The following is a 22394-nucleotide window of genomic DNA, read 5'->3' as shown; positions in this document are numbered from 1 at the left end:
AAAGATCTGAAGCAATTTTAAATTAAGACTATATTCCCAGACCTGTCAACAATATAGTATGAATCACGGAACTGAGTATTTTCATTATTACTCACCAAACTTTCAAGTGTGTCTGCTGACATCTCCGTGCTCAGTCTGCTGGACTATTGATGTGAGCACTGCTGTGCTCCAAAGGAGCTCTTAGCATGTCCCAGTGGTGTTCAAAATGTAACCTGATTGCAAGGGTTCATGAGGAAACCAAGGATTGCCCGGCCAGGCTCCAGTCTTCCTCATCCTTCTTCCTTCTGTCATCATTTGAGAATGGTCACCGTAAGTGGCGTGAATTGGTAACCGGAGGTCCTGAGCACAAAGGTTCTCAAACCTGAACAGATATCGGAACCACCCACCTGGAGGGCTGGGCACACCGATTGTTTCCCGAGTTTCTAACTGAGTAAGTCTTGCAGGGGTCGGGGGCAAGAATGCGCATTTCTAGCATTCTAGGCGGAGTCCCAGGTGATGCTGACCACTGTGCTGCTTAGTTCAGTCCACTACTTCTGGACCACACCTCAGAGGTGAAGAGGAAAGGAGCGACTTATGCCTGCAGGTGACCTAGGGTAGGGACCCCAGGGCCCCGGGGGCTTCAGACCCCTTATGCAATGACCCCTACCTGGGCAGACCTACCCGCAGATGAGCTGTCAATCCTGAGGCTCCTGTGGCCAGGGCAGGGGGAAAGGGAGGTGCCGCCTTCCTCCCTTATGTCGGTACCCAGGCTCCGGGGACAGCAGGTGCCATGGCCACAGCTTCCGGTTGCCCTCATTGCAGGAAGAAAAGGGCTCCTTCCTGGAGTTCTCTCCGGTTCATAGGCTGATGGCTCCCATGCTGTCTCGGAAGGGAGGGTGGCACTCAGTAGGAGGGGATCTGACACTCCCTACTCAGAAACTCCTGCCTGCCACACCCTCTCTCTGGCTGCATGTTTGCATTTTGGGCCTTTCCTCTCTGATGATAGAATGTATGGCTTTGTCTCCCATTCCCAGCAAAGGAATTCCAGGCTGTGGGAAGCATGCTGGGATCCTCTGATGAGGGCAGGGACAATGGCAATAAAGAACGTGTGTGAAGGAGTGTGGGGGGGCAGGACCAGCCAGGTCCACGGAGTACTTGAGGCCGATGCCTTTCCTGTCCACCCCCACCCGAGGCCTCTGCCACATCTCCAATGTGAGAGTCCAGAGCCCACCCTCAGGCCTCTGCCACATCCCCGACGTGAGAGTCCACAGCCGTTCCCACTACCGGGCTGTCCCCACGCCAGGGCCCGCCTGTGGTGTGGATCCCCCTCCTCAAGCTCCCCATCTCCTTGGAGTTTGCCAGAAGGCTGGGGGATCTGGGATGGGTCTGAGTCCCTGCTGGGTCCCTTCCTATGCTATGTGAAAAATGCTCTTTGAGCCTCAGTGTTTTGTCCATGCAGCACAAGGAGAGCTTAATAAATGGGTGCTTCTATTGTTATTATCATCAGTATTATAATTATCATCATCATTATTATATTAACATTATCATCATCATTATGATCATTGCCATTATCATCATCATTATGATCATTGCCATTATCATCATCATTGTTTAGCTAGGAGCAGGGAGGGGCTGCTTTAACTGCCCCAGGGTAGTGAATAGGAAGCTCTGGTCTCCAAGAAGAGTGAGGAAGAGGGGGCGCCTGGGTGGGCACCACTGCTGAGAGGGACAGGACAAAAGAAACCCCACCTGCCGGGGCATGGGCTCCCAGACCATTCGCGTGTGTGTGCATGCACATGCATGTGACTGTGAAAGGATTCATGATCCACAGTATCGGAGAGAACTGTGAACACTGAAAATAAGTAAATGAGGCCGGGCACGGTGGCTCACGCCTGTAATCCCAGCCTTTTGGGAAGCTGAGGCAGGTGGATCACCTGAGGTCGGGAGTTTGAGACCAGCCTGGCCAACATGGTGAAACCCTGTCTCTTCTAAAAATACAAAAAATAGCTGGGTGTGGTGGCACACGTCTGTAATCCCAGCTACTCAGGAGGCTGAGGCATGAGAATCACTTGAACCCGGGAGGCGGAGACTACAGTGAGCCGAGATTGTACCACTGCCCTCCAGCCTGGGCGACAGAGCAAGACTCTGTCTCAAAAGAAGCAAGAAAGCAAGCAAGCAAGCAAGAAAGAAAGAAAGAGGAAAAAAGAAAGTAAATGAGTGCATCTACCTCCCACGTCTTGGTATTCTAAATACCATCCTCCAATTAAAGGAACCAGGAGATCTCAGAGGGTTAGAGGGTTAGGGTGGGAAAGCACGAGATGAGCCGGGAGCATCTGTGGTGCCTCAAAATGATGGGGACATGTCCCAAAGACACCAGGGCTGACCTGAAGGGGCTCTTCTGGGACAGTCTGAAGAACAAGATAGTATGGTAGTAGACGGATTGTGACCCATGGAATTAAAGAAGAATCTTGAGCCCGTACTGATTTAAATAAATAGATGAATGAATGAATGAATGAGGGAAGAGAGAAAGCTTTTCCTTACAGTAGAATTCCAACCAATACATGTAGAAGGAATCATGGAACTAGAAAAATCACCATTTGGCAAGTGCCACAATGTACTTGTTTCAGGGAAGAATCATCAGTGGGTGTTAAAATTAGTGGGCAAAATACCATGAGAAACAGGATATGGACAGACTCAAAGCATCTCCCCACCAGATAATTATCCATTACAAAAGGGAAAATGGTAACTTTATAGGGGAGAAATCTGGCAGACCTCACCAGGAATGGGCGGAATCAACGTCATGTCCTTCCCGACATGGTTCATAGAAAAGGATACCAAGTCATATCTGTGGTATTCCTGCCAAAAATGCATACGCTGAATCTAATCGCAAGGCAACATGAGACACCTAAAATAAGGGATGTGCAACAAAATACCCAGCCAGGACGTCCTCAGAAATGTCCAAATCACAAAAGACAAAGCAGGTGGAGGAAGCGTTCCACATTCAAGGAGACTGAAGAGACACGATGACCAACAACCGCAATAAGGGACCCTGGACTGATCCTGAACCCCCAAAAGGATATTCATAGGACAGTTGATGAAATGCAAGTTAATTATTATTCAGTTATTATTAGCCAGTTATTAATTCTCACATTTTGATAATTGTGCTGTGGTTATGTGACATTTAGGGAATCTGAGAGAAGGATAAAGTCATAAGTCATTTAACCACGAGGATGCATTCTCAGATTGGCCAGGTACAGTGGCTCATGCCTGTAATCCCAGCATTTTTGGAGGCCAAGGCAGGAGGATCACTTGAGGCCAGGAGTTCAAGACAGCCTGGGCAATATAGCAAGACTCCATCTCTACAAGAAAATTTTAAAAATTAGTTGGGTGTGGTGGCAGTGCACGCCTGGACTCCCAGCCACTGGGAAGGCTGAGGCGGGAGGATGGCTTGAACCTGGGAAGTTGAGGCTGCAGTGAGTCATGATCACGCCATTGCACTCCAGCCTGGGCAACAGAGAGAGACATGTTTCAAAAAAAGGAAAAGAAAAATCAGTTTTCTTCCACTAAAACAATATGTTTAATTTTCCTAATTTGCTGTTTATACAGTATGGTCTTCTGCTCCAAGCTTAAAACAAAAATCTATAGGAAACGTCACCTTTCTAGATGAAGCTGAGATGGAACAGCTCTCGTTCTACAGGTGGGACTGCACAGGCTCTCACCACACATCTCTATCCTCAGGAAAAGCCTGTGCTGAGTGACCAGGAGTTTCTTGTCACTGCTGCATTTTCTTCTTCTTCTGTTTTTTTGTTTTGTTTTGTTTTGTTTTGTTTTCGAGACAGGACTGTGGCCCAGGCTGGAATGAATGCAGTGGCGTGATCACAGTTCACTGCAGCCTCAACCTCATGGGCTCAAGTGATCCTCCCATCTCAGCCTCCCCGATACCTGGGACCACAGGTATGTGCCATCACGCCCAGCTACTTTTTTGTATTTTTGGTAGAGACGGGGTTTCACCATGTTGCCCAAGCTGGTCTTGAACTCCTAGGCTCAAGTGATCTGCCTGCCTTGGCCTCCCAAAGTGCTGGGATTACAGGTGTGAGCCACCACAACTGGCCTCATCCCTGAAGCATTTTCTGCCATGTCTTAGGCTGCACTGGTGACATAATCTGGGGGCTGCCGCCCCTCGCAGCTACCTGACTTCATACGCAAGCTCCTTGGCCTCACTGTGCCTCAGTTTCCTCATGTGTAAAATGGAGACAATAACAACGCCTGCCCCTAGGGTGGCTCTGAGCATTGCATGAGGTAACATGTGTGTCAGTCAGGGGTTTCGGCTGCAAGCTAGGGATCCAACTCTGGGTGATTAAATCAGAGAGGAATTTATTGGAGGGTATCGAGTAGCTCACAGGTTTGGGAGAAAGTCAGGAGAACTAGCCAAAGCTGCCAGAACTTTGGCCAAATTCACATCAGAGAGCGGCTCTGGCAAACTCAGGACGCTAGATCCTCATGGGGGCACCGCCTCTTGAGCCTGCTCCTTTGTCTCTTGAGTCATCTTCAGAGGCCGGGCAGGAGCGTCTGGCTCCCCCGTGGAGGTCTCAACCCCACCCCCTTAGCTGCAGGAAAGGCTGGGGAAGTATCTGATGGTTTCAGCAGCTATAGTGCCTCATAAGTCTGTAAGGTGGGGAATTCCGCAACCTAGGAAAGGAACTCAGATGAGGAGCAAGGGAGAAAGAAGAGGAGATGGGGTGTGGAGAAGAGGAGAGGGTGCCTGTGGAGCAGAAGCCAGCCATGGCAAGCACACAGGTTGGTCATTGTGGGTGTCCTCCACCACCCCAGTCTCCCTTGCCTCCCCTTGGACTGCTATCGGATCTAAAGAGGCTACTGAAAAAGACGAGGTGCAAAACAGAGGCATGAGTTGTTCAAAGTCAAAGAACACAATGAGGGAAGAATTAGAGATTTCAGAACTGGAATGAACCTTACAGCTCATCTAAACCAGATGCCCCGTTTTACAGAGGAATGAGGCATTCGGAGGCTAAATGACTCGTGCAGGTCCCCCAATAGCTGATGGCGAAGCTGTGGATTCAGACCCCCACTTCGCTTGAGCAGTGACGGGAAGCTGGTGACTTCAGGCTCCGGCAGGTCAGCCCAGGGGGCAGGGGGCGGCTCCTGGGCTCCTGCTCAGCAGCAGCTGGAGGGGGTCTCTCCCTTCCTGAAGCTTTGAGAGCTGGGGTGCTGAGCACATTCTTGGGCTGTTGGGTGACACCATTCCCCTCTCTGAGTCCCCCAAAGGAATGGCTGTGGCTTCCTACAGTTACAGGGCTTCCTATATTAAATCTCAGCTCTTCGAAACACCCAGAGTAGTTTATCTTGTTCCGACTGGACCCCAATTGAAACAGACAGAACACAAGAAAAAGAGCCCAGGATTTCAAGGTGGAACCTGGTTTTGCCACTTACCATTTGTGTGGCTTTGGGTAAGGCATGTAACTTTTCCACCTTAGTTTGTCCATCTGTAAAGTGGGCATATTCATACTTCAGATTACGTCTATAGAATAGACATTTCATCAAGGTTGAATTTTTTATGTGCTTATATAAATGAATATCTTTCTTTGTAGGAGTAAATGGGCTTGCTGTTCATTTGTACGGGTAAATGGGCTCAGATGGCTCAAAAAAAAATACGAACTCACACAAGACACACACATGCAGAATGATTTAGCAAATACATGGACAACTGGTGAGGAACAATTGGTCAGTGTGGGAGAAGGGGATAGAGGTGTTTTTCAGTTTGAAATTGTTTCAAAATAAATGCTTTCAGGGCCGGCACAGTGGCTCATGTCTGTAATCCCAGCACTTTGGGAGGCCAAGGCAGGCAGATCACCAGAGGTCAGGAGATAGAGACCATCCTGGCTAACACGGTGAAACCCCATCTCTACTAAAAATACAAAAAGTAGCCGGGCGTGATGGTGCACACCTGTAGTCCCAGCTACTCAGGAGGCTGAGGCAGGAGAATCATTTGAACCAAGGAGGTGGAGGTTGCAGTGAGCCGAGATCACACCACTGCACTCTAGCCTGCGCAACAGAGTGAGACGGTGTTTCTAAAACAAAAAAACAAAACAAAAAAAATGCTTTCAGGAAGGAAGAGACAGATGTGCTAATTTACATCTACTGAACTTCAATAAATGTGCAATTTAAGGGAGGGGATGTTTGTTTACTTTCTATTGCTATGTAGTGTTCTTTTTTTTTTAAAACAAAAACACACACACACACACACAAATTTTGTGGTTTAAGCCCCACCCCTTCATTAGCTCCCGATTCTCAAGGTCAGAAGTCACACTGCCTGGCTGTAGATCCGCACAGACCTCACCCAGCGGAGATCAAGGTGCTGACTGGCTGAGTTCTCATCGGGAACCTCTGGAGAAAACTCCACTTCCCAGCTGCTCCTTGCTGACAGAATTCAGTTCCTGTGGAGTGGGAATAGGATCCCCATTTCCTCGCTGGCTGTCAGCGGGGTCACTCCTAGAGGCCACCCTCGTTCCATGCCACGTGGCTGCTCCTTCAGCAGGGGCAAGGGCAGGTTGGATCTTTCTCGTGCTTTGAACACTGATGTCTTCTTCTGGGTCCTGCAGGAGAAAGCTCTCTGCCTCAAAGGACTCAGGCCCCCAGCAGTCTCCCATCTTACAGTTAACTCATGGGGACCTTAATTCTGTCTGCACAGCCCTTCCCGGCAGCTCCTGGGTGAGAGCCGAGCTGAACACCTGGGAGGAGGCGCACACACGGGCCCGGGAACCTGGCAGCAGGCTGCTGGTGGGGGGCATGGGCTCCCCAAGGGCCCACGGTCGGCCTGGCCCAGCCCTAGCACAGCTGGTGTGCTGTGTGCGCCCTTTCTGTCATCCTCCCCTCAAAACGCAGCTCCTACGTGTTGCCCTGGCTCTGAGGAAAGGGGATGAATTATCCTTTCTCCTCCATTCAGCTGAAGTTTCAGACATCAGGATTTCTCTCTAGGGAGAGGCTCTTTTCTTCTCTGTGGTGATGTCCCCGACAGAAGAAGAGCGTCGTGCTGATTGTCCCGCCGTCCTGGCAACTCCACAACCAGGGGAGCAGGACAGTGCCCAGGACCGACAGGTGGGGCAGCCACCCCTTCCTTCATAAGGGACGAGGAGCCACAGGGAGGCTGTAGAGTCAGGGAAAGGCTCTTGCCAGCTGTTCACAGCGTCACTTGGGGCCTCCACAGCCCGCTGAGCCAAGGACAGTGTCACACAGGAGACAGAGTCCTTGAAGACCACAGAGCCGTCAAGCACGCTCAGCTGTTCCCTGTCCACTCTCAGAAAGCCCAGCCCCTGGCAAATATGCAACAGGTTTATTTTATTTTATTATTTTTTTTTAATGTTACAAAGAACCTTCATATAATTTTTCCCACAGCATCCTGACTCTGGATTCAAGCGGAGGCAGCATTCACCCATTTCTCTGCCGACAAAGCCGGCCTCGGCCAGGGCAGTGACTTGCCCCGATTGCTGCGCCAGACCAGGGGCAGAGCCCCAGCACCAGGTCTCCTGGCCGGCGCTGTGTCTCCTCCCGCCTCCATCCTCGTCCGAAAGTTGGGACGTCACAGTCCTTGGAGGCTCGCTTAGCTGGGAACTGAGGACCTTCGATCTCAGTGTACTGAGTCTTCATGAGCTGCATATGGCTGAGGAGCCTGGCTGCCTCTTTTCCAGAAATTAGTCTCGGTCTCCTGGGCCAAGTGGTTGCTTTCTACTGCATTGCGCTCCTGGAATCCTGGAATACGCTGCTGAATTCTGCAGAGGAAATCAGAGTCATGGTGACTTCAAATTAATCACATAAGCACTCCCAGAGAGAAACGGGATTCTCTGTGGTGGGGTTGCACTTTGCTTGTAATAAGGACGCTTTAGAGGCCAAACTAAACCAGGCAGGAGAGCCAGGCCGTGTGGGCGGGGCTGGGCCTCTGCTCCGGGCACTCCCTTCCTCCACCTGTTTCCTCACCTGGAACATGCAAACAGTGTTCATCAGTGGCCAAATGTGAGGAGCAAATGACTTTTTTTTTTTTTTTTTTGAGACAAAGTCTCGCTCTGTCACCCAGGCTGGAGAGCAGTGGCACAATCTCAGCCCGCTGCAACCTCCGCCTCCCAGGTTTAAGCGATTCTCCTGCTTAACAAAATAGATTCTCCTGCTTAACAAAATAGATTTTCTCCAGCTCAGGCTGGAGTGAAGTGGCGCAATCTTGGCTCACTGCAACCTCCAACCCCCAGGTTCAAGCGATTCTCCTGCCTCGGCCTCCCGAGTAGCTGGGATTACAGGCATGTGCCACCACGCCCGGCTGATTTTTGTATTTTTAGTAGAGACGGGGTTTCACCATGTTGGCCAGGCTGGTCTCAAACCCCTGACCTCAGGTGATCTGCCTGCCTCAGCCTCCCAAAGTGCTGGGATTATAGGCATGAGCCACCATGCCCGGCCTGCGCCCAGCCTACTTATTTATTCTTAACTTTATATTTTTTTTCAATAAGCCTTTTGCACTCCTACATTTATTTATTTTTAACTTTTATTTTAGGTTCAGGGATACATGTACAGATTTGTTATATGGGTAAATTGTATGTCACAGGGGTTTGGTGTACAGATTATTTTGTTACCTAAATTATAAGCATAGTACACAATAGGTAGCCTTCTTTATTATTATTATTATTTTTTTAAAATTTGAGGCAGGGTCTTGCTCTGTCACCCAGGCTGGAGTGCAGTGGCATGATCACCGCTCACTGCAGCCTCTACCTCAGGCAATCCTCCCACCTCAGCCTCGCTAATAGCTGGGACCACAGGCATGCACCATCACATCTGGCTAATTTTAAGTTTTTGTAGAGATGGGATTTCACCATGTTGCCCAGGCTGGTCTCAAACTCCTGAGCTCAAGCGGTCTGCCCGCCTTAGCCTCCCAAAGTGCTGGGATTACAGATGTGAGCCGCCGTGCCCGGTTGACAGCTTTTTGGTCCTCACCCTCCTCCCACCCTCCACCCTCAAGGAGGCCCTGGTATGTGTTGTTCCCTCCTTTGTGTCCTTGTGTCCTCAGTGTTTAGCTCCCACTGATAAGCAAGAACATGCGGTATCTGGTTTTCTGTTCCTGTGTTAGTTCGCTTAGGATAATGGCCTCCAGCTCCATCCATGTATAACTTTATTTTATAATACAGAAAACATTGAACAGTCATTGTTAAGGAAAACTTTGATGACTGTTCCTATTTGAAATTTATTTATTTAAATGTCCTTGAAATTTTTTCTTTTGGAGACACAGTCTTGCTCTGTCACCCAGGCTGGAATGCAGTGGCGTGATCTCTGCTCACTGCAACCTCCACCTCCTGGGTCCAAGCAATTTTCTGTCTCAGCCTCCTGAGTAGCTGAGACTATAGGCAGGCGCACATCACCATGCCTGGCTAATTTTTTGTGTTTTAGTGAAGACAGGGGTTCACCATGTTGCCTGGGCTGGTCTCAAACTCCTGAGCTCAGGCAATCCGCCTGCCTCAGCCTCCCAAAGTGCTAGGATTAGAGGCATGAGCCACTGAACTTGCTGCCTTAAAATTTTTAAACTGCATTTATAATATTAATACTTTATACTTTTAAATACTTCAGTTTATTCACAAGCATTCTCAAGTGCTTAACAACTAACTCTGGCAAATCTCTGGTTTTTTTTAAATGTTCCCATACTGCCTATAATCTTAATAAATCGGCGTTGAATATCTGAGTTTAAATCACAAATCTATATCAATCACCCAATTACATATTTTAAGTTGGAATCAAGAGGCCAGTCCATTCATTGCATTTAAAATTACAAGTTAAAATATGCCACATCCTCTTAAAACGGCAACTTCTTAAAATATCAAATATGTACAGATCGCCTAAACGTAACCCCAAAATATCAAAAGTATGAGTTTGTTTCACGCTTCTCTGTGTGAACAGACTTTTCCAGGGTTAAGAGAGACTTACCCAGTAAAGAAACAATGACGTCATTACCAGCAAGTCTGGGGTCCTGTCCCAAGGAACTGAAGTTGCTTATTGACCGGGACAACCCCTGCTCAGGACCCAGAATTGAATTCTTGCCTGTAAAAGGGACAGAAAATACGGAGGCCTGTTGGAGCTCTTATAACAGGAGCTCCTGGCCCGCCAGGGGGAAGGGGTCCCCACCACGCTTGCCTCCAGACCTACTGACTTTCCTTCAAAGAGCACAGTGGCCTCAGGGGGTCAAGAGCCCACCCGTCCAGGTGCCTGGCTGGTTGGCTTGGGACATCCCTGGCCCAGTCACACCCCAATTCAGGTGACAGTCCAGGAGCTGTCAGCAGACCCCCTCCTGGGAGTGTGGAGAATTAGCATTTCTCTAACCTTGCCAAAAAGCAATCTTAGTTGGTGCAGATGCAAGAAAACCACATCATCTTTCTCTCCCCGTGGGGGAAGAGCTAGCTTTATTAATTCTGGTGTACAAATTAGTCATCACTGTCATTCCAGCTAAATCGAGGTCAGCTTTCTCCCGATTTAGGCTGAAATTAGCAAAGACCCTTCTGATTTGACAGTCAAATGGGAAGGGAATTGATGGATCCCAGCACAGAGGTTGAAGGTGAGAGGCTGCAGGGATCCCAGGGTGCCCTGCGCTTCTGTTGCAGTCTTTTTTTTCTTTTTCTTTTTCTTTCTTTTTTTTTTTTTTTTTTTTGAGATGGAGTTTCACTCGTTGCTCAGGCTGGAGTGCAATGGCGTGATCTCGGCTCACGGCAACCTCCGCCTCCCAGGTTCAAGTGATTCTTCTGCCTCAGCCTCCCGAGTAGCTGGGATTACAGGCACGTGCCACCACACCTGGCTAATTTGGTATTTTTAGAAGAGATGAGGTTTCCCCATGTTGGCCAGGCTGCTCGCCAACTCCTGACCTCAGGTGATTCACCCCCGCCCTCAGCCTCCCAAAGTGCTGGGTTTACAGGTGTGAGCCACTGCGCCTGGCCTTCTGCTGCAGTCCTGATGCCACGTGCTTTACTCTGTGTCTCAGAGAAAGAAAAAAATTTTTTTGCTCTTTCCCTAGAAACCGAGAAAAGTAGGTTAATCAGGCAAACAAGTGGTAAAGATAAAAGACTCCCCCGCTCCCCACTGACCCCACCACACACACACACACACACACACACACACACACACACTCCTCCAGGTCCTGGCTCTCCTCCTCCTGCCCCAGCAGCTGAGCCTGCAGCCCTCCCTGCTCCCACCCCCATCTCAGGGGCTTGGACTCCTCTGCCTTCTGCTCACCTTCCCCATGGCTGCCCAGTCATCCCCAACTGGCAGCATTCACTGCGATGGGAAGGGCACAGGCAGCTCAAGACTAAGTCGCTTCAGGAAGACGGGAATCCCCCTGTTCACACCACAGAATGAGGTTTCCTGTGTGCAGAGGGGGAGGAGGGCTGGGAAGAAGAAGCCGGAGACGGGAAGGAATGACGTGCAAATGATATAAAGAGAAAAGACACTTCTAAGTCATCAAGAACAGAGTGCTAAGAGGAAAGAGGTCTGTACTGGAAAATGAAAGATTTGGATTATATGGAGAAATTTTCTGAAAGTGAAATCTGTTACAAATAGATTTGGCTGGCCGGGCGTGGTGGCGCATGCCTATAGTTCCAGCACTTTGGGGGGCCGAGGCGGGCACATCGCCTGAGGTCAGGAGTTCTAGACCAGCCTGGCCAACATGGCGAAATACTGTCTCTACTAAAAATACAAAAATTAGCCAGGTATGGTGGCGCACACCTGTAATCCCAGCTACTCAGGAGGCTGAGGCTGGAGAATCACTTGAACCAGGGAGGTGGAGGTTGCAGTGAGCCGAGATCGCACCATTGCACTCCAGCCTGGGTGACAGAAAAAGACTCTGTCTCAAAAAACAAAACAAGAAAGAAAGAAAGGAAGGAAGGAAGGAAGGAAGAAAGAGAAATGGCTTCTGGTATATAGGATCTGCAATGCGTGAAACCACAGCCTGGCTTTCTGTCCCAAGCTCCCATGCTGCCGTCCTCACTCCTGGCTGTTCAGGCCCCTCCTAACAGCTGTGTGTGTGTGTGTGTGTGTGTGTGTGTAGATACCACGCAGATTGTGTGTGGCTCTGCATGTAGAAGTTCAGACATCAATAACAGGACTGCTGGAATTATTTTAGGTAGGGAGGCCTCCTCAGTGCACCCCAAATCTCACCCCCTGGAAAGATCACTAAGCTGTTACATGAAACCAGTGTTGACTGAAAAAGGTTCATCAACTTCACCTAATGGTTTTTGCTGATGGGGTAGAATCTCATCTCTTGAGTGTGTTTGCACCCTTCAGAAATGCTTTCGGCTACATGTAAATGAGAACCTGACTCATGGAGGCTTAAACACATTGGGATTTGTTTTTCTCACAAAACAGGAAGGTCTGGAGGCAGCAGTAGTTAATCCTGCTTTGAAGGCTGATTCATGTCAAGGACAGCCTCTGTAGCCCCTGCACCCTCTTCCTCAAGACTGCAGATGGGCTGCGGTAGTGGCAGGCATCACGCTGCATTTGGGATTCGGGCAGCAGCATATGTCCCTTTAATCCGGAAGGCTCAGCACTCTCGGAACCCCTCCCCGCCCCCAGTGGATGTCTGCTTGCATCTTCTTGATTAGCTGCAAAGTGGTGCTGAGAGAGAGCAGATGGAACGTTTCTGAAAAGTTAAATACAAGAAAGGGTTTAGGAATGCGAATCGGGTTGGTCTTTTCCCAGGTCAGCCCCAGTGCACCTCTTTCTAGAGAACACACTGCCCCTGCCAAAGGCTTGGAGGACCACCCTCAAGACCACCCAAGCCATGGCATCCACCTTCCCGAGTCCTGCGCATCCAGATGACGTGCAGGCGTCCCCTTGGGTTCCAGAGGGAGCTCCTCGTGATCCCACCAGCTATAGCCCAAAGACATGTAGTCCATCATCAACATATTGAGTAAGGAATGGTGGAAGAGGAAACAGACCATTGCAATACAATCCCCCTTCAGAAACTCAGAGGATGGGAAGACAAAACGAGTCACACGCGAGATCCTGCTGGAAGGAGCAGTGAGGTCTCCCTGCCCTGGCGATACAGCGAGCTCCCCAGTGAGCCAGCCTGGCACCTCGTATCAGACCTTCCCACTGACTTCCATGGCCTCTGGGAGGGTCCTCCAAGTCCTCATCTAAGCAGGGCCCTGGGCATGACACCCTTGATGGAGAACATAGGGTTTTGCAATTCAGTTCTTGAGTATGGGTTCAGGGGCTGCAGATGGCCTCATGGCCTGAACAGACAGGGGCTACTGCTAGCCAGCCTGAGGGCTTCTTTGTTGCTGTTTTTGAGATAGGGTTCACTCTGTTGGCCAGGCTGGAGTGCAGCAGTGCAATCATAGCTCACTACAGCCTTGACCTCCGGGGCTCAGGTGATCCTCCCACCTCAGCCTCCTGCATAGCCAGGACCACAACAGGCACGTGCCACTGCACCTAGTTAATTTTATTTTTTTTAGAGATGGGCTGTCACCATGTTGCCCAGGCTGGTTTCAAATTCCTGGGCTCAAGTGATCCTGCCACCTTGGTCTCCCAAGGTGCTGGGATTACAGGAGTGAACCACTGCAGCCTTTGGTTTCTGGGACAATGTAATTACCTTACACATCTAGCTGTAAATTCCTGGTCTGTTCTGTTTGGTCGCATGCTCGAGCAGCCATAGCAAAGGCCTTCTCTCCACACATCATCCAACCTAACACCTTCCCTCTCCACCCACCTCCTCTTCTGTCTCCCAGAGGCTGGCCCTGGTGACCTACCCACCTCCTCTTCTGTCTCCCAGAGGCTGGCCCTGGTGACCTGCCCACCTCCTCATCTGTCTCCTGGAGGCTGGCCCTAGTTGCAGGAAAACAGGCTCAGGGCTGCCACTGATTCTACATTATGGTGAGTTGTTTAATTATGTCATTGCATATTACAATGTATCAATAATAGAAATAAAGTGCACAATAAACGTAATGCTCCTGAATCATCCCCAGACCATCCCTCAACCCTGGTACATGGAAAACTGTCTTCTACAAAATTAGTCCCTGGTGCCAGAAAGGTTTGGGAACCACTGTTTTACGCTACAGCTTTAGTCTCTAGGTCTCACAACAGGTGAGCACACAACTGATCATTTACCATCAAGTAGGACCCTGATTTTCCAGGCTGAAGGAGTTGGGTCCCCGCCCCACCACTGGACCTCCTCTTAGCCAATGCCATACATTAGTGTCTGTCACCTGGAGCCACTGGCTCTCAGATACCAAATTCCCTATCTGTTAGGTATAGGTCTGTTTTTTGTTTGTTTTTGAGATGGAGTTTTGCTCTTGTTGCCCAGGCTAGAGTGCAATGGTGCGATCTTGGCTCACCGCAACCTCTGCCTCCTGGGTTCAAGCGATTCTCCTGCCTCAGCCTCCCAAGTAGCTGGGATTACAGGCATGCGCCACCATGCCTGGCTAATTTTGTATTTTTAGTAGAGACGGGGTTTCTCCGTATTGGCCAGGCTGGTCTGGAACTACTGACCTCAAGTGATTCGCCTGCCTTGGCCTCCCAAAGTGCTGGGATTACAGGCGTGAGCCACTGCACCCTGCAGGTGTACATCTGTTAAGTCACAGAAACCCCAACTTACTATGACTTAACAAAAAGGGATTTCTTTTTCTTGTAGAAGTCAGGGTGAGCAGTCCAGGACTGGTGCAGAGGCTGGATAATGTTCTAGTCCACCCACTGCAGTGAGCTGGAGTTGCTCACGGTCTGAGCCTTTCCCTGCATCTCCAGCCACCGGGCCCCAGTTCAAGGTTGAAGCCGGGGACACAGGAGTCTCAGCAGCTGTGTTTTTCCTTTCACCAAGAAAATGAAAGCTTTCCCCAGAAGATGGAGATATTTCCACTTTCATCTCACCAGACAGAATGATGGCACTTAGGTGCTGGGGAAGTGAGAAATTTGTTTCCTACAGAAGGGGTTTCCCGGAGAAGGGCTGGGGATGGCGGGTCACCAGCTCAGCAAGGTCCACAGCGCTGCTCTCTGGGGAGGAGGAGAGGGCCTCTGCCGGCCTGCAGGGCCTGTTCAAAACACCCTGAGCCTGGGGTATTTAAGGTGCTTTGTACCTGACTCCTTACAACTCACTCAGAGCAAATGGTTTAGACAAGCACCAATCTTGAAGGAATTGAAAACACTTTGCTAAATAAAATGAATCATTTTAGATTCCCAAGATTAACTGACGTTCTGTAGGTCGGCACAAAGTCATGGCTTTGCCATCTGACGGAGGACGCGCAGCGGTCGTCTCTGGCTGGGTAGACTGAGACTTGAACACTGAGGGACTTAGGACCAGCGGTGCCGTCCAGGCCTGGCTGCAGACAGTGAGTCACTCTGCCGCTCAAGGATCAGGCAAACTGTGTGAACCAGTGTTAACTTTTGAAGTTTCGGTGTGGATGAGTGTTCAGTGGCTTCAGTGAAGGGTTCATGCTTTGGAATTACAATTTTTTTCTTTTTTCTTTTTTTTTTTTGAGACCGAGTCTTGCTCTGTCACCCAAGCTGGAGTGCAGTGGCGCGATCTCGGCTCACTGCAACCTCCGCCTCCTGGGTTCAAGCGATTCTCCTGTGTCACCCTCCCGAGTAGCTGGGACTACAGGCGCGCGCCGCCACACCCGGCTGATTTTTTTTAGTAGAGACGGGGTTTCACCATGTTAGCCAGGTGGTCTTGATCTCTTGACCTCATGATCTGCCCGCCTCGGCCTCCCAAAGTGCTGGGATTACAGGCGTGCGCCACCGCGCCCGGCTGGGTTTTTTTTTTTTTGAATCCTCAGTCACCAGAATTGTTTTTGTTTTAGTAAGGCTGTAAAAGCCAGAAAGGGGGAAAAAAGTAATATATTTTCTCTAAGCTCTGAACGTGGGGGTTTCTTGGGCCAAATTGTACCTTCATTTGTTTACTAGCATTGTTGTTTACATATTTTAGAGTCATATTTGTGTCTTTTTGAATAGGATTTTGGGGTATCTAATACTTTAAACAAATTCTCATACTGACTAATAGTAAGCTGTTAATAAATCCTTCTCCAATGGTTAACTTCAATGCTATAAAAATATATACTTTCGTGAACGTTTCTTACTCTGCGGTTAAGTACAGAGGTAGCATTTTTCAATACTGGAAAAAACAAGTTATATCACTATTTCCTCCTTGCCTAATATTTCCAAATTCATTTGTTTCAAAAAGAAGTTCTGCCTTGAGTCTCTCCTTCCCGTCACGCCCAGGGAAGATAATCTACCCAACACAAATCAGCTCACTACGGGCCACTAAACAGCTCAGCAAATCCGGTGGCACCACCCTGTTGGAAATGTTATTTCAGTCTCTGGAAACAAGTTCTGGGTGTGCCCGAAAGATTGGCATTAACGGGAGGGGACTCACTTCTTGGAGCGAGAGGCTGTGTGGGAGAGCAGTGGGAAGCCTGAGAGGACATGTGAGCCGGAGGGATTATTTTTGTCATAAAACATGCTTTGTCCAAAGGCTTGGAGGAAAAAAGCACTGGCTTCATTTCTGCACAGTCATTGTTGTTAAAATAGCACAATTGGTGCCATGCAGCAGAATGTGAAGATTCTGTATCATCCTCCTTGCAAGGGAGAAGGTGTTTGTGAGCTTTATATGCCAATGTCCACCGGGAAGGCCAGAGGGCATTGGAGACTTTTTTTTTTTTTTGAGACCGAGTTTGACTCCGTCACCCAGGCTAGAGTGCAGCGGCACAATCTCGGCTCACTGCAGCGGCACAATCTCGGCTCACTGCAGCCTCCACCTCCCGGGTTCAAGTGATTCTCCTGTCTCAGCCTCCCAAATAGCTGGGCTTACAGGCACACGCCACCATGCTGGGCTAATTTTTGTATTTTTAGTAGAGAGAGGGTTTCACCCTGTTGGCCAGGCTGGTCTCGAACTCCTGACCTCAAGTGATCCAATATTGTTGAGCTGGATCAGTGGGTGTTAGGCATCAGAACTGCCCTTGAAGGCTGGTATGGTGGCTCACACCTGTAATCCCTTGCACTTTGGGAGGCCAAGGGTGGAGGGTCGCTTGAGCCCAGGAATTCAAGCCTGGGCGACAAGAGCAAAACTCTGTCTCAAAAAAAAAAAAAAAAAAAAAAAAAAAAGCAAAAAAACAAAACAACAACAAGAAAAAAAAACAAGAACTGAATGTATTTTCCTTTGGAGAACAGGACTGGTGGAGGCAGAGTGCTGTTCTGATTTATGAGTATTCGAAGACTTAGTTGATTTTATAATTATGTACAGATATTATTTTGACAAAAACTAAAATAATAGGAATACCAACTGTAAACTTACTTTTCAATCCAAATTTTGGTAATAATTATGCAAAATTCAGTTCAGAATGACTTAATCCAGTTGCACCCTCATAAAATACCTGTGTATACAGCGGTCATCTGGGAGAGTTTATTGAATCACCATCAGCTTACTTCTGAAGCGATTCAGCATCAATGATTGTTACTTAGTTCCTTATTCTGAACCTAAGCACAGTATTGCAAGTAACTGCAAAGCATGTCTGCCAAATTATCAGACTTTTATTCTATTTATTCCTTCTGCTTTTTTCCAAGAGAAATGAGTAATAAAGTTCCCTTAGCAACCCCCTTCTTGTCAACCCACTTCCTCCCCTCATGTGAAACCTGGTTTCAGCAAGCCAGGGACCCACAGGGGTTTGTCACGAACCCGTCCATGGATAGACACTGTCTTAGCTTATGTGTTCACTGCTTAGATTTGAGCCTTAAGTTGTGGGAGAAAAATGCAACAGGAAGAGAAGAGGATAATAGAGATTTAATAGGAGATATTTTAATATTGTGTGAGAGTACAGAGGAGGAAAAAAGGGTGGTTACTAAATAAAAAGACCCAGCTGTTATCAAATCTGCAACTTGCTGATACCCTTAGACCATATATAAAAATACATTGACCAGGTGCAGTGGCTCAGTGCCTGGAATCCCCATACTTTGGGAGGTCAAGGCAGGAGGATTGCTTGAGTCCAGGAGTTCGAGACAAGGCTAGGCAACATGGTGAAACCCCATCTCTACAAAAAATACAAAAATTAGCTGGGCATGGTGGGATGTGCCTGTAGTCCCAGCTACTTTGGAGGCTGAGGTGGGAGGATCGCTTGAGCCCAGGAGTTTGAGGTTACAGTGAACTATGAATTTAATAATCTTGACTTCATATAAATGACATTTCAAAATCTTTACAATATCTTGCTATAAATAAAGTAATGTGTACAGCTCCATCATTTACATAAATCTAGACCCTCATGGCTGTGGTCAGGACTCAACCACCTCTATACCTTAGTGCCTTAGATCAGGGGTTGCCAATAAAAGAGAAAAGAGAGAGACCAACCCAGAAATACACTGACTAGTAAAAGTCCCAGAAAGAGAAATACAGTGAAGGAAGGAAGGTCAATTATCAAAGAACTATTATGAGAAACATTTCTAGAATTGAAGGATATGAGTTTCTAGATTGAAAGAGTCCATCCCCTGGCCAGGCACAGTGGCTCATGCCTGTAATCCCAGCACTTTGGGAGGCTGAAGCAGGCGGTTCACTTGAGGTCAGAAGTTCAAGACCAGCCTAGCCAACATAGTGAAACCCTGTCTCTACTAAAAATACAAAAATTTGCCAGGCATGATGTGCATGCCAGTAATCCCAGCTACTCGGGAGGCTGAGGCAGGAGAATCACTTGAACCTGGGAGGTGGAGGTTGCAGTGAGCCGAGATCACACCACTGCACTCCAGCCTGAGCAACAGAGCGAGGTTCCGTCTCCAAAAAAAAAAAAAAAAAAAAAAAGAGGGTTCATCCCCAATGCCCACCATGCTGAACGAGAAGAGGTCCACGGCATAGTCGTGAAACTTCCAGTGGTTCCAGAACCTTCCAGAGAGAAGAAAAACAGGTCAGCAAGGAGGACACTGACTTTACCAACAGCAAAACAAGAAAATGAGAATGTAGCAACGCCCTCAAAATTCTGAGGGAAAATGGGTTTTAATCAAGAAGTCCACATTTAGTCAGACTAGCAATTCAGCATGACAGAATTATGATTTTTGTGGGTGGTGGTGAGTGCCTGTGGTCCCAGCTACTCTACAGGCTGAGGTGGGAGGATCGCTTCAGCCCCTGAGTTCAAGGTTGCAGTGAACTGTGACCGCGCCACTGCACTCCAGCCTGGGCAACGGAGACCCTGTCTCAAAAGAAAAATAGAAAAAGAAAAATGCAGAATTAAGATTTTTCAGACATGCATGGCCTAACAAACTATATCTCCCCTGTATCTTTTCTTAGGAAACTACTTCAAGATAAGCTCCACCAAAAATAGAGAGGAAATCAAGAAGATTAAGACACAGGATCCAGCGCAACGCTCCAGCACAGGAGAGACCAAGAGAACGTTTGACAATCCACTGACTTCCTAGAAAGCAGATGAGTGGGCTGGGCACGGTGGCTCACGCCTGTAATCCCAGCACTTTGGGAGGCTGAGGTGGGTGGATCACCTGAGATCAGGAATTCGGGACCAGCCTGGAGAAACCCTGTCTCTAAAAATACAAAAATTAGCCGAACGTGGTGGCACATGCCTGTAGTCCCAGCTACTCAAGAGGCTGAGGCAGGAGAATGGCGTGAACCCGGGAAGCAGAGGTTGTAGTGAGCCAAGATCGTGCCACTGCACTCCAGCGTGGGAGACAGAGCTAGACTCCGTCTCAAAAAAAGAAAAAAAAAAAAAAAAAAAAGAAACAAAGTTTAGCTTTCCCATGCACCCACCCCCCGCACCGCGCCCCCCAACACACACACCCTCCTATTCATTCTTTCAAGTTAGGCCTAGGGCAACATTTAAAAACAAACCTGTAATCAGTATTTATATGATATGGCATTTTGTGTATTCATCTCAGCTGAGTCAGTTGTATATATCATGGTTAATTACCATTATTCTACAACTTTGGAAAGCCCCTCATCTTCCCGCTCCTGGATGGACCGCGAGTTCTCCAGGCCCCTATATGGCTATGGACCAAGACTTCTTTCATCATGACGTTAGGAACTGCTTCCTCTCTCCTACTTGGGGTTCCCTATTTCCCCGAGTCAATGCCATCTTTTTCTGGGTTTACTCCTTCAGTTGTAGCGAGTTAAAGACTGAATGGAGATGAGGGAGGTGGAAAGTAAGTACAGCCTCTTCTTCTGAGACATCTGCTTAGGAAGAGAAGGAAGGAGCCTCATGAGGATGTATTTAGAAGTATGGAGGCAGAGACCAGCAGCAGGCCAGCTAAAAAGTTAAAAGTAGTTCCCGCGGGGGAGGTATGCAGCTGGCGACTGTTGTTTCTCAATTATGGGGCTTGTGGTGCCAATAAACCTCGCATGAGTAGCAACTCAGCAGACCCAGGATACGTGTTGGAAGGAGAATGAGGGAAGGGGCAATTCTCCAGGCAGCAGGGAGAGCGTGAGCAGAAGTCACTGCCAACGCTCCCACCACAGGAACCTAAGGGAAGGGGCGGCGCAGCAAGGGCAGTGAGAACGCCCCGGCTTCCAAGCACGAATCTAGACGCGGTAAGGATTGTGTATATGGGAGTGGCTTGAACAGCTGAGGCACTGAGTCGGAAGATGAGAGGGGTGCACGGTTAAAGCAGGGAGACCAGCGGGAGCCCACGGGCCTACTCCCAGGAGATGAGGGGTCAGAAATGAAGGAGCTCCACTGCGTTACCACGAAAGATGGAAAAGAAACAGAACCGGCGGTCCTCAACTACAGACTGGATCTAGATAGAAGGTAAAGTGAGGAATGGAGGGTCATTCTTGGGTTTCTGAGTTAGATGACTGAATAGATGATGCTTTCCCCCAAATCAGAGAGTTTAGCAGGAGAGCTTGAAAGGGAAGAAGTGAGTTAAAGTTTGGGACATGTGTTTGAGGTGCAAAGGGGACAGTCAGGGGATGATGTCTAATAGGCACTTGGATACAGATCTAAAGTTTGGTAAGGAAGACTGGCTGAGATTCAAATATGGGTGAGTCACAGAAGCAGCCCAAGGCCAAGGCAAGGAGATAAAAACACTTGGGAAGAGGTAAAGGGTGAGCGATACAAGGAGGCACTGGCAGGGCCGTGGTCTCCGTCCTCAGGAAGGGAGTGGTTACCAGCGTCAAGTGCCATAAAACGTCAGGAGACTCACTGCACGGCTCTTAGCTGAACTATCAAGGAGGCCTGGTGGAAGCAGAGGTCTAATTTGTAGTCGACGCAGTCCTCATTCTGCAAGTGTGGGCTGAGTGGAAGAGGCAGTAAGAAGCAAGGAGGTGGAGGCAGGATGTTGGGATTCTCTGAGAAAAAAGAATGGGGACACCAGGGAGTTGGGGAGTGGCTAAAAATCCAAGGTTTGACCTATTTCCATTAAAGATGGGAGAGATTTGAGGAAGTTTATATGCCAGTACAGAGCTTGAAAACGGGGCAGACAAAAGGAAAGTCTTACCATGTAATCCAGCAATCACACTCCTAAATATGTACCCCGCTAATGTGAAAACATGTCCATGAAACACCTGCACATGGATGCTTACAGCTTTACTCATAGCTGCCAAGAACTAGAAGTAATCGATATGGCCTTCAGTACGTGAATGGATAAACATATGGTGGTACATCCGCACAATGGAATAAAGAACGAGCTATCAAGCCACAACAAGAGATGCATGAATCTGACAGGCACGTTGCCAAGCAAGAGCAGCCAGTCTGAAAAAAGCTGTGTGGTATGTGCTTTCCAGTTACGTGACATTCTGGCAAAGGCAAAACTAGAGATAGTCAACACATCAGTAGTTGCCAGGAATGCAGGTGTGGAGTAGGGTGGAAATTTCACTACATAGATGAAGCACAGGGGATTTCTTAGGGCTTTGAAGCCATTCTGTGTGATACTATAAAGACGAATACATTAAGCTTTTTTTTTTTTTTTTTTTTTGTGACAGAGTCCCTCTCTGTCACCCAGGCTGGAGTGCAGTGGCGCAATCCTGGTTCACTGCAACCTCCGCCTCCTGGGTTCAAGCAATTCTCCTGCCTCAGCCTCCTGAGTAGCTGGGATTACAGGCATGTGCCACCGCACCTGGCTAATTTTTTTTATTTTTAGTAGAGACAGAGTTTTGCCATGTTTGCCAGGCTGGTCTCAAACTCCTGACCTCAGGTGATCTGCCTGCCTCGGCCTCCCAAAGTGCTGGGATTACAGGCATGAACCACTGCACCCGGCCTGACATTAAGTTTTGTCAAAGCCCATAAAACTTCAGAGCACGACTAAATCTTAATTTATGCACATTAAAAAAAAAAAAAAAACCAGGCCAGTGGCTCACATCTATAATCCCAGCATATTGGGAGGCCGAGGCAAGCCATAACACCAGCCCATAGTCCAAGAAACAGCAGCAGCTTGGCTAAATGGCTAAATGCCTCACCACCAAGTAACGAGGT

Source organism: Pongo pygmaeus, chromosome 8, assembly GCF_028885625.2.
Source record: "Pongo pygmaeus isolate AG05252 chromosome 8, NHGRI_mPonPyg2-v2.0_pri, whole genome shotgun sequence".
Taxonomy (NCBI): Eukaryota; Metazoa; Chordata; class Mammalia; order Primates; family Hominidae; genus Pongo; species Pongo pygmaeus.
This window is presented reverse-complemented; position numbering follows the sequence as displayed.